The 12,681-nt window shown below is 39.9% G+C and overlaps 1 protein-coding gene and 1 pseudogene across 2 annotated transcripts in view; both read right to left on the minus strand.

Annotated features, from left to right (window-relative positions):
* LOC306871897 (leukotriene B4 receptor 1-like) overlaps positions 1-12,681 on the minus strand; it is a 31,779-nt gene that overhangs the window by 9,116 nt on the left and 9,982 nt on the right. The gene's annotated exons all lie outside the window — the stretch shown is intronic.
* On the minus strand, positions 3,924-6,428 carry LOC306875969 (leukotriene B4 receptor 1-like; annotated as a pseudogene). Its single transcript has 3 exons — positions 5,768-6,428; positions 4,321-4,351; positions 3,924-4,232 (listed from the first exon to the last, which is right to left on the minus strand). The product of its transcript is annotated as a leukotriene B4 receptor 1-like (transcript).

Genomic DNA, 12,681 nt, shown 5'->3' on the forward strand with positions numbered 1-12,681 from the left:
AAAATATGTCAACATTTGAATTAGAAAAAAAAAAAAAGAAAAATCACCCGAGTTTCCACTTTTAAAATCAGCAAATGACCACTAAATGGCCTCTTACAAAAAGTTAAAACTGAAATGATGAGTTGGGCAACTCTGGTTCAGTTAACATTAAAATAATTGAGAAGCATTAACAGCAATAGGTGATTTTCTACAGATAACTGTGATGCGAAAGAATTTATTTATTGAGAATCATGGTTTCATTTCCTCATTTTCAAAATTTGCATTTCTTAACATCATTACACTTTATCTGAACATTATTAAACAGTTGACGAGTTCACACAGAGGGAATGACATATATTACAGTTTTTCTCAGAGGCTTTGGTGCATTTCTCAGATCAGAAACTACTAGTTCAACCTTCACATCATCTAGTCACTTGAGCACATCATAAAAGGTGTTCATTATTTTGAACAAATTGTGATTGCTTTGGTACATTCATGCAACTGATTATGTCCATTTGTCTGCGGTTTCCTACATTTTCAGTTGCTAATATCATGTTGCTCAACATGTATTATTTAGTTCTCTGTGCAATAGTCTTTCCCCTCAAATCATCTAGTCATTAGTTCATAGTAGAAGTCATTAGATGCAAAATGGTTGATCTAGCGTCATAAACTGTCAAGTATATTTTCTACACATTTCTATTAGACTTTTTGTAAATTTGCCATGAATTGTGCAAGTGAATCTTGATTTTCACTAATGAAGAGAATATAGATCAACCAATGACCAACCAGTTCTCTGAAATAGCTCAAAGGTGCATCTCATGAACCTTCAAATGGAAAGCATATATAGACAGAGGACAATGCAAAAGTTACAAATTCTGATGATGGATGAACATCCAGAAAATGATCAGGGTCAACAGACGAGAGGAAGAAGAGGAATAATGATGCATGGTGGAAGGGTACAGAGGCAAAACAGAGGAAGAGGCAGAAGAGGCCAAAGATAGGCACATATTAGATGAAATAAGGGCCACTATTGTGGACTGTGTTGTCAATCATGACCTTACAATGGCTGAAGGGTGCAGCTAAATATTGGGAGATCGACCATGTAAAAAAAAAAGTAAAGCAAAAGTAAAGTCGTGACGTATTGTCAAGTATGGTGACCCATACTCGAAATTGGTGCTCTGCGTTTAACCCATCCAAGTGCACGCACACAGCAGTGAGTAGTGAACAAATGCACACACACACACACACACACACACCGTGAACACACACCCGGAGCAGTGGGCAGCCATGCTGCAGCGCCCGGGGAGCAATTGGGGGTTCGGTGTCTTGCTCAAGGGCACCTCAGTCGTGGTATTGAGGGTGGAGAGAGCGCTGGACATTCACTCCCCCCACCTACAATCCCTGCCGGCCGGGGACTCGAACCCGCAACCTTTCGATTACGAGTCCGACTCTCTAACCATTAGGCCACGACTTCCCCCAAAAATTTCAGGGGAGAGCGCGAACGCAGTCCCCCACTACCATAAATTATGCAGTCGAGATTCCCACATTTGGGGAATTCGCAGGGGTCAGCACAACCGGAGTGCAATGGCCAAGCCTCGCCCTGGGTGAACCACCTTCTTGATCATGGTGTCTCCCCTGCTAGGTAAGTATTATGTCCTCAATAATTCAAACATTTCGAAACAGTCTCTTTCAATCAATATCCCACATACAGTAATGTGTAAATTTGTAGTTTTGAAAGGATATATGGCATACCTAAGAAGTGCAGCCTTCTGCATTTCAGTACAGTAACTGTCATCCAAACCGTTACCATAGTTTACATCAGGAAATACTACAGTAACAGAGTGCACTGTTCCATTGACAACATGACTAAGCATTTGGATTATGTTGTTTGTGAACAATGACACAAGGACTGTTCATTCTAATGGCACTGATATATTCATTGACATAAATACTTACCTTTGAGAGATGAACTAAAGAATCTGAGTAAGTTACAGGCTTTTACAGGAAATCCATTGTGTGCTGTTTGTACAACTTATTTTGAGAAATGCACATACTTCTTTGCAAATATTAAGGATGATTCGAGAAATCCACCAAAGCGACTGAGAAAAACAGTAAAACCACAAAGCTGATATTTACACATTTTCAACTGAACATGATTTAAGTGCTTTAGTTTTTAATTTGAGCTCTCAAATTCCCTGTAATCCCAAAACACAAACACATGGATACATACATCCTAAATCTTCACATTTAAAGGGATAGTTCACACAAAGATGAAAATTACCCCATGTTTACTCACCCTCAAGCCATTCGTATATGACTTTCATCTAAATTCAGACAAATGTCCTGGCTCTTCCAAGCTTTATTATGGCAGTGAACTCTGGTCAAGGTTTTGAAGAAAAATAAATTGCTTCCATAGTTTCATCCATCATAAAAAGTCCTCCACACAGCTCCAGGGGGTTAATAAAGGCCTAAAGAGTGGGATCGACATGTTTGTGTAAGAATAATATCATATTTAAAACTATACAACCCATAATCTTTAGCTTCCGCTGTTGTATGCACGTTCAGGAGAGAGTGCCATTCCAGCAGATGATGTAGGCGTATTTTATAATGAATGGATGCACTTTATTTTGCTTCAAACTCTTGACCACTTTTCACTGTCATTAAAAAGCTTGAAGAGCCGGGACATTTTTAATTTAACTCCGATTGCATTCATCTGAAAGAAGAAAGTCATATACACCTGGAGGTGAGTAAATCATGGGTAATTATAATTTTTTTGGTGAACAATGCCTTTAATACAAAATCAGCACATTTAATATGACTGATGACGTAAAACATATTTATTAAAAAAAAAACAAAGTGATTCAGACATAAGTAAACACATAAATCCTTAAACTTTGATTTAACTCATTTGTTGCAATGACAAAAAAAAAGTGTCACCTTGATTCACCCTCTTTTACTGTCATACGGGTTCAGTGTGAATGGCCGGTCTTTGAGGTCTTCTGACCTAGACCTTTTAACTATTAGCAGAACACGTCTTAAGACAAGGGGTGACCGTGCTTTCCGTGTCGTGGCTCCAAGGCTTTAGAACTCTCTGCTCTTATCATTGAGAATGATTCTGTAGAATCTTTTAAAAAACACTTAGATATATCTTTTTGGACACACTTTTAACTAACAATATGGTCTGGAAGCAAATGTTTGTGATATTTGGTGGTATTTGTACAGCTGGTATTTAACTTTTTTTTTCTTTTTTAATTGTAAAGCACTTTGTGACTCCTTGTCTGTGAAAGATGCTATATAAATACATTTTACTTACTTAAATGTCATGGAAATTTCTATGCATTTTCTAATAATGCAGTTGTAAAGTATTTATTTGAGTGCAATCTGTCAAATCTTTAAACAATCCTTAAACATTAATCACGAACTACTGGAAATGTTATGTTAAAGTCGTGGAAATTCATTTGAAAGAAAACAGGGCTTGGATACTGGGTTCCCTCTTAATTTTTAGTGTCAACCCAACATTTACCCTTCTTGAATCTTTGGATGCATGCATGCAGGTGGTCTTTCTGACGCAATCTGAAGAGTTAATTTTTCTCTCAGGTGTCGCCATCTACTGGACAAACACATGAAGCAGTTCTTTGAAATCGCTGGAATATAGAAGATTCCAGGTAGGATTGGTGGACTTTCCTTGTTTAGCCATTAGTCAATGTACAGTATAAAACCAATGTGGTAGGACCAATTCTCGGTCTGGTGATGGTTTGGCTTAGGCACGGGGCTCCTTACTCTTTTATTTTTGGGTACACCATTGGTAAACCATTTTTATTCTGTAATATAAAATTGGATTGACCTCCATCTGTTTCAAAAGCACAAACTTTCCTGATTTACCCACCGTGCAACCGGAACAACGCACAGCCCAACGCTGGACTGAGTTCCCCGTAACGAGACGCTCACTTGCCGTTTTTCTGAGGCACAACTTTAATAACCGAGTTTGCGTTAGTGGTGGTGGTGGAGTTTGAGTCTTTGAGACTGTCTTCCTCATCGGTCTCCTTCTCTCGGTCGCAGCTGTTATGGTTGTTGCGCCGGACCCTCCGAATCGTTTCCAGCGCCGTTCCCTCCAACAGCCGCGCCATGAAGGCCAGACCCTCCTGCCGGATGAACGACTTACCGGCAAGGTGTAGAGAATGGGGTTTATGCAGCTGCTGACGAAGGCCAGGGTAGAGGTGAGTGCTCGCAGCTTCGTCCTGATCTGTTTTAGGCTGTTGAAGGAAGAAGAGCTGGTTGGTGTTTAACGCTTATTTGTTCTATAAACATTTGAGACGTTATAAAAGCAATTTAAAAACCTACAGGTTTGCTTTGGATTTCTGGACTGAATAACCTAATGACAAAAAATTTAACAGCAGAATTTAACCATTTTTAAGCATAGCTTTCCTTAACAAAGCAACTAAAGTAACTTGGGTAGTCGTGGCCTAATGGTTAGAGAGTTGGACTCATAATCCAAAGGTTGTGGGTTCGAGTCTCGGTCCGGCAGGGATTGTAGGTGGAGGGAGTGAATGTCCAGTGCTCTCTCCACCCTCAATACAGCGTGTGTGTGTGTGTGTGTGTGTGTGTGTGTGTGTGTGTGTGTGTGTGTGTGTGTGTGTGTGTGTGTGTGTGTGTGTGTGTGTGTGTGTGTGTGTGTGTGTGTGTGTGTGTGTGTGTGTGTGTGTGTGTGTGTGTGTGTGTGTGTGTGTGTGTGTGTGTGTGTGTGTGTGTGTGTGTGTGTGTGTGTGTACGTTGGATGGGTTAAATGCAGAGCACCAATTCAGAGTATGGGTCACCGTACTTGGCAAGTGTGTCACTATATGAAATTACTTAATTTTACCAAAACAAAATGTTACTTAAAAGGGTCATATGATGCGATTTCATGTTTTCCTTTGTCTTCACAGTGTTATAAGCTACTTGTGCATACTCTCTTCAGGAACATATTCACGGAGGCTGAGAATGCTGAAAGTGCACCCTATTTGTTTTCTTTATTTTACAGAGAGATAATCCAGGAGAACGAGCAATAATCCAACGAGAGGTAAACAGTGTCCAAAGGGCTAGGCTAGGGGTAAATCCAGGACACAATAAAACACAGGGAAAACTAACAAGGCAAGACAAGACTAAGAAAACAGAGAGGGCTCAGTAAATGTAGCTATCGCTCGGAGAGTGATAAACGCAATACAATTACTGGAACTGAACAGAAACACGGAATGGCACGGTAAAGCAGCTAGCGCTAAGAGAGAGCTAAACGCAGCTCAATACTCGGCGATAAGACAGAGGAAGTCCATGGCTTAATGTTTACAAGCCAAAACACTTCTAAACAAACATTTTCATGTGAGTGGACAACGGAGGATGGTCTTTTTCACCAGAGGAACTTTTATATTTTTGCCAGAAGCAATGGTTTAAAGTTAAAGCATTGTAATGATGGATTTGTTTCTCATAAATGTCTTGCTTTTTTCTTCACAAGATTAATGTTAATTGATGGACTGGAGTGGTGTGAATTACTTGTGGATTATTATGATGTTTTATCAGCTGTTTGGAATCCATTGAAGCAAATGATGGAATGATACATTTCTCCAAATCTGATGAAGAAACAAACTCATCTACATCTTGGATAGGCTGAGGGGTTATGCATTACTGTATGTGTGTAATTTTCAGTCTGATGAAGAGCATCATTCAATTCATTGTGCTTTTTTTTTTTTTTTTTGCTAGGATGTGCATGTAATAAGTTTTGATCTGAAATAGTAATGTAGAATGTAGTAATGTAGACTCACATATTGTGGTTGCGGGTGATGGCAGTCACACACGAGACTCTGAGGCTCTCTGCTGACCTCTTTGGTGGCCCTGAAAACCAAAACAGGCACAGAGAGTCCCAAAGCGAGCACCCAGAGTCCCACCAGCACCCTCGTGAGCGTCCTGCGCTCCGTCAGCATGCCAACACACTTCGGCCACAGTATCGCCACCAGCCTGTGGAGACTCATCAGCATAATCAAAAATATGGAAGCGTACATGTTGGCACAGCAGAGGTAGAACAGGACTTTGCACAGCACCCGGCCGAAAATCCAACTGCGCTGAAACAAATAAACCATGAAGAAAGGTGTCAGCAACACGAGGAAGCCATCGGCGAAGGCGAGGTTCAGGATCAGGAGGATGGTGATGGAGCGATGCCGTGCTCGGGCCAAGATGCTCCAGATGATGAAGACGTTCCCGGGGACACCGAGGAGGAACACGAGGCAGAGGATCGCCACACCAGCGACCGCTCCGCTGCTGTTGCGCAAGATCATCTCGCTACCTCTAGTCGTGTTGGAGAAGTTGGCAGAATCCAACGTTGACATGTTCAGAGTGGGACTGGGAAGGACAAATGGGCTGGAGGATGGAGTGACTTGTAGGACAGAAGAGGAGGACAAGATCTCATTGTGATTTAAGTCCATCTTGGCAATCTAAGGGTAAAATATATATATACAGGTCCTTTTCAAAAAATTTGCATATTGTGATAAAGTTCATTATTTTCTGTAATGTACTGATGAACATTAGACTTTCATATATTTTAGATTCATTACAACACAACTGAAGTAGTTCAAGTCTTTTATTGTTTTAATATTGATGATTTTGGCATACAGCTCATGAAAACCCAAAATTCCTATCTCAAAAAATTAGCATATTTCATCCGACCAATAAAAGAAAAGTGTTTTTAATACAAAAAAAGTCAACCTTCAAATAATTATGTTCAGTTATGCACTCAATACTTGGTCGGGAATCCTTTTGCAGAAATGACTGCTTCAATGCGGCGTGGCATGGAGGCAATCAGCCTGTGGCACTGCTGAGGTGTTATGGAGGCCCAGGATGCTTCGATAGCGGCCTTAAGCTCATCCAGAGTGTTGGGTCTTGCGTCTCTCAACTTTCTCTTCACAATATCCCACAGATTCTCTATGGGGTTCAGGTCAGGAGAGTTGGCAGGCCAATTGAGCACAGTAATACCATGGTCAGTAAACCATTTACCAGTGGTTTTGGCACTGTGAGCAGGTGCCAGGTCGTGCGGAAAAATGAAATCTTCATCTCCATAAAGCTTTTCAGCAGATGGAAGCATGAAGTGCTCCAAAATCTCCTGATAGCTAGCTGCATTGACCCTGCCCTTGATAAAACACAGTGGACCAACACCAGCATCACTGACTGTGGGTACTTGACACTGGACTTCAGGCATTTTGGCATTTCCCTCTCCCCAGTCTTCCTCCAGACTCTGGCACCTTGATTTCCGAATGACATGCAAAATTTGCTTTCATCCGCTGAGCAACAGTCCAGTGCTGCTTCTCTGTTCAAAAGTGGCTTGACCTGGGGAATGCGGCACCTGTAGCCCATTTCCTGCACACGCCTGTACACGGTGGCTCTGGATGTTTCTACTCCAGACTCAGTCCACTGCTTCCGCAGGTCCCCCAAGGTCTGGAATCGGTCCTTCTCCACAATCTTCCTCAGGGTCCGGTCACCTCTTCTCGTTGTGCTGCGTTTTCTGCCACACTTTTTCCTTCCCACAGACTTCCCACTGAGGTGCCTTGATACAGCACTCTGGGAACAGCCTATTCGTTCAGAAATGTCTTTCTGTGTCTTACCCTCTTGCTTGAGGGTGTCAATGATGGCCTTCTGGACAGCAGTCAGGTCGGCAGTCTTACCCATGATTGCGGTTTTGAGTAATGAACCAGGCTGGGAGTTTTTAAAAGCCTCAGGAATCTTTTGCAGGTGTTTAGAGTTAATTAGTTGATTCAGATGATTAGGTTAATAGCTCGTTTAGAGAACCTTTTCATGATATGCTAATTTTTTGAGATAGGAATTTTGGGTTTTCATGAGCTGTATGCCAAAATCATCAATATTAAAACAATAAAAGACTTGAACTACTTCAGTTGTGTTGTAATGAATCTAAAATATATGAAAGTCTAATGTTTATCAGTACATTACAGAAAATAATGAACTTTATCACAATATGCTAATTTTTTTAAAAGGACCTCTATATATATATATGTTTTGTCAGCTGCAGTGACTGTCTAGCTTGTTTCAAACACTGCATATGGTTGTGGCATCACAGCATTGAACTACATTACTGGTCAAAAGTTTGAAATAATTATTTTTGAAAGAAGTGTTTTCTGCTCACAAAGGCAATTTTTCTTCTTCTTTCTGATTAAAAGTAAAAGCTGAAATATTATGAAAAACACAATACAATACACTTACAATTTAACTAATGGTTTTAGATGGTACATATATTATAAAATGTAATTTATTCCTATATTGCTCTCACTTTTGATCAATTTAATGTGTCCTTGCTGAATAAAAGTAGTATTGAAATATAATCAATGTGTGTGTCTTTATATAAATATGGAGTTAATAATTGTGAATATATAGACTATATTGACAAAGCACAAAACAGGTTTGTAGCAACTTCAAATTTATTAGAAATAAAAAAATGAAATTATTCCATTTCATAAGTACTCAAGTCAAGTCAGATCAAGTTGAGCTTTATTGTCATTCTGCTACATGTGTGGACAATAGTGGAAGGAAATGTTGTGTTTCGCAGGACCATGGTGCTACATACAAGTTAAACATACAACAATGCAAGTATAAAAAGAAAAAAAAAAAAAAAAAAAACAGAGCATCTGACTATAGACAAATAGACTATAGACCTTTTCTGGGACACTTGAAATTTAGCTCTTGTGACCGAATGAGTTTTATTATGGTTTGTGAATTCATTAGAATCAGATCCCATTTTAAACTCTGCCAGAGGTGTCAAGTAACGAAGTACAAATACTTCATTACCTTACTTAAGTAGAAATTTTGGGTATCTATACTTTACTGGAGTAATTATTTTTCAGCCGACTTTTTACTTCTACTCTTTACATTTTCCTTACATTTTAAAAATAGCCTCGTTACTCCTATTTCATTTCGGCTCGTTTTCATTCCGGCTTGTCATCGTCATGGGCGTTGCTAGGTCATTTTTAGGGGAGCTTTAGCACCCCTAAATTTCTGCTCAGCCCTCCTAAAAATCTTGCGATTCTTCCCCTTTAAATTTGAAACAGCAGCAGACTTCGGCTCCTCCCCATCTTTCTGCGCGTTCTTCAATCCACAGACTGCGGTGGCGCAGAGGAGAGGACGAGGTGTGTGTTTATCGATAGATTGTTATAATATCTACATCTGTGCAGTTCTTTGTCTTAAATACAGTTTACAAAAAGTCATGGGAGAGCAATCGGTTTCCAATCTTCTGTAAAGTGTTCGCTGCATTCACCACTCATCACACCACAGCTGTTTCCTTCAGCGAAAGCCCTTAACACATTATACGCATACTTTATAAAACCATCACGTTATTGCTATTTTCATTTGAAAATTTAGCTTTCAATATAGAACTTAATATTACAGTGCATGTGGCATTAACTACCATACAGTTAGGCATAGAAGTGATTAAAGACAGTGACAGACAGCACTGGGTCAGTGCATATCAGAGTGATTGACAGAGATTGAAACATTGTGTGTCCTTCTCACAGACTGCTTCAGTTTTGCGGCTTTTTTTATTTTTTACTTTTAAAAATTAATCACAGCACCCACATAGTTTAATCCATTTATAGCTGTGTTGTTTATATTGCTAATATGGATAGTCAGTGTAAGTTTAAAGTGATATGATGTTTTATGTTTACAATTTTCTGTTTGTACTTGAGCATAGAAAAAGATTTGTACTAGTAATGCAAACAGTAACATTTTTGGTTTGTACAGTAAACAGGTGTGTGTGTGTGAGATCAGGTAGACTTGTATTTGGCTTGTACTCGGATGTTATACCCATCTATGCAATACAGTGGAAATCTGCAATAAGTTTAGTATACCATCCTACCCTATTAATACATTTTTTTTGTAAATATTTATTTATTTTTTATTATTATACCATCATTGGGGGCTGAGCCCCCCTAAAATGAAAATCCTAGCATCGCCCTTAGTCATCGCTCAAAAAAATAACCTATCCAGATAAATGGCGCCATCCGGATAGAGTGAACTGTGGTTGGATGAGAATATAAACCTATACCATTCCAACACCCTATTGGTTTGTACGCGATCATCGCACCTGCACATGACACAAATCACATCACACTCAAAAAAGATGATTTCTTAAAAGTTATTACTTCTCCACTACTGGCTCATTTATCAAACGGGTGCTTTCTCTTCGTCCGTTGCCCTCACAGATTCCTGCAGCTAAGCTTGGATGTACATTACATTCCAATAAAGATTATTGATGACATGCCTCTGAAGTTTGACTTTTTGCACCATTACAATACTTACAGGCAACTAGTCATCATATCTTCCACTCCATGAAACACGTTAATGTTCAGTAGTACACATATATGGTTTTTTAATGTATTTGCATTGTACTAAAATGCGTATTTTTAGTGGGCACATATCCGGCTGAAACAGGTTGCCTAGTGCATCCCACATTTTTCAACATTAACATTTTAATATAACATTATAGTCATTATGGCCTTTAGAAAAATGTTTTTTTGAGGAGGTGGGGTAGTGCACAATAGGCCCCTGTGCCGCGGCCTAAGCTTTTGTCCTTAATGGCATTTTGTTTTCCTTCCATTACTTTTACTTTTATACTTTAAGTAGTTTTGAAACCAGTACTTTTACACTTTTACTTGAGTAAAAAACTTGAGTTGATACTTCAACTTCTACAGAAGTCTTTTTAAACCCTAGTATCTATACTTCTACTTGAGTAATGAATGTGAATACTTTTGACACCACTCTTTGCGTATTTCAAACAGGAAGACACGCTCACTGGCACTGAGCGGTGTCTTGTAATTGATCACACCTGGCGGCTCAATTATTGAGGTGAGTTCTAGTGCAGGCCCAGTGGCTTCATAAGAAGCAAGTCTTAAGTGTGGCATGGTCATTCTGCTCTGTGTTCCTGTTTTGTGGGCCGTAAAGGTCCAGGGGTTTATATGTCCGGTCCCTTTCCCCTAGGATGTGTGTGTGTTTCCGAAGTGACGAGCGCAGGTAGCGTAAAGCTTACTGTTGTCTAAGAATGAGGTGCAGCCTGAGAGCTCTAGCTGTTGTTTCATAACCCTGTATCTACGCCTGTATCTACGACTAAAAAAGAGATATCATAATTATTTTTATATTCGTTTGCCTAAAACAGAGAGTTAATAATGTTGTTTGCCTCCTTGATAACATTTCATTGAAAGAAAAAAAATAATAAAATAAATAATTTTCCTTATTTGGAAAAAAAAGGGAATTGTTTATTTTAATTGAATTTGTTTTTCATCTTTTCCCTCTTCCTCATTAGAGTGACGAAGTCTTCACATCTTTAGTCTACCACCTAGACACCCTGAGACCAACACAGTCATCACCACACTACACTAGTGGTTCAAAATCACTGACACAACACTTAGTTGTCTCACCACACATAGGCTTTGCACAAGGGGAAGATGGGAACACTTGGCTGAGAGGCACGACAGACAGCCTCACCCCCAAGACCCTTGAACTGTTATTATTTTTAATAATAATCCTAATCCTGAGAACATTCCTGACACAAGATTCAAGCCAGAACAACAACCACGAGGAGCTAGTCAAAATCTCCAGCTCTCTAATCTATGCCGTCACAACCCAGCTGAAACTGAGCGACAAGCACGTCACCCACCTTCAAGAGGAGCTGACACGTGCTAAACGCCGCATAGACAAGCTGGAAGTGAAAGTTCAAGATCAACTCAAAGTACCCAACGAGAGGGAGCAGGAAACAACAGAACAAGTTGGTACAGCAGCAGCTCAGCTCGACCAACAACATGCAAAGGCTGCCCAGAAAGACCTGGTAAACAGACTCCAGTATGCTGAACAGCTCCTAGAGAAAGCCAAGCATGACATCAGCGACAAGAATGCTGAAGTCAGTGCCTTCAAAGACCACCTTGAAAGGTACAGTACTAAAATAGACGATCTGACCCAACAAATAGACGATACCAACGATCAGCTCTACATGGTCAGAAAAGAACTTAAACATGCTTATGAGCAGAAACAAGAGCCAAGGCGAGAGAAACAGCTCTCAGCCTCACCTCTGCTGAGCAGAGCAGAGTCCCACATCCAAGAACTGGTATACAGTGAAAGAAGCGAAGGGCCACAACCCAAAACCTCAGAACTCTTTCCTGTCAACGAAAGAAAACCTCCCATCCAAGCAGACCTCGGAGCTGCACATGGGATGACCATCAAAGACCTCGACAAGCTGTCTAAAAACATCAAGTTCAACCCGAACTCCACAGAGGTCCACACAATATCAGAGACTGAATCAGACAAATATAAGATGCATCAGAACATTGAAATCTGAGAAGCTGAGATTCCAGAAAGAGGGGCCTCAAAGCTGTAACAGGACGTCATAAATCTGTCCAAATCCTAGCGCCAACTAATCTGAAGCAAGGAAACTGTGATAGAAAATCACGAGCTACAGACTCTCTTGGGCAGGTCTTCCCCCACACATGGAAGACAAAGAAACCGACTGAAATTCCTTGGTTCACAAAAAATGTCTGCTTCCATATGCACCTAAAATCATCTTAAAAGACTTTCATTTTAAATTTTTAATGAAACTAAACCTTTATATGCATAACTGCATATTATGTAACCCACACATTTGACTATCCTTGTTTTAATCACTCATTGTGTATGTCTTGCTTTTAATAA

Source organism: Barbus barbus, assembly GCF_936440315.1.
Source record: "Barbus barbus genome assembly, chromosome: 1".
NCBI lineage: Eukaryota > Metazoa > Chordata > Actinopteri > Cypriniformes > Cyprinidae > Barbus > Barbus barbus.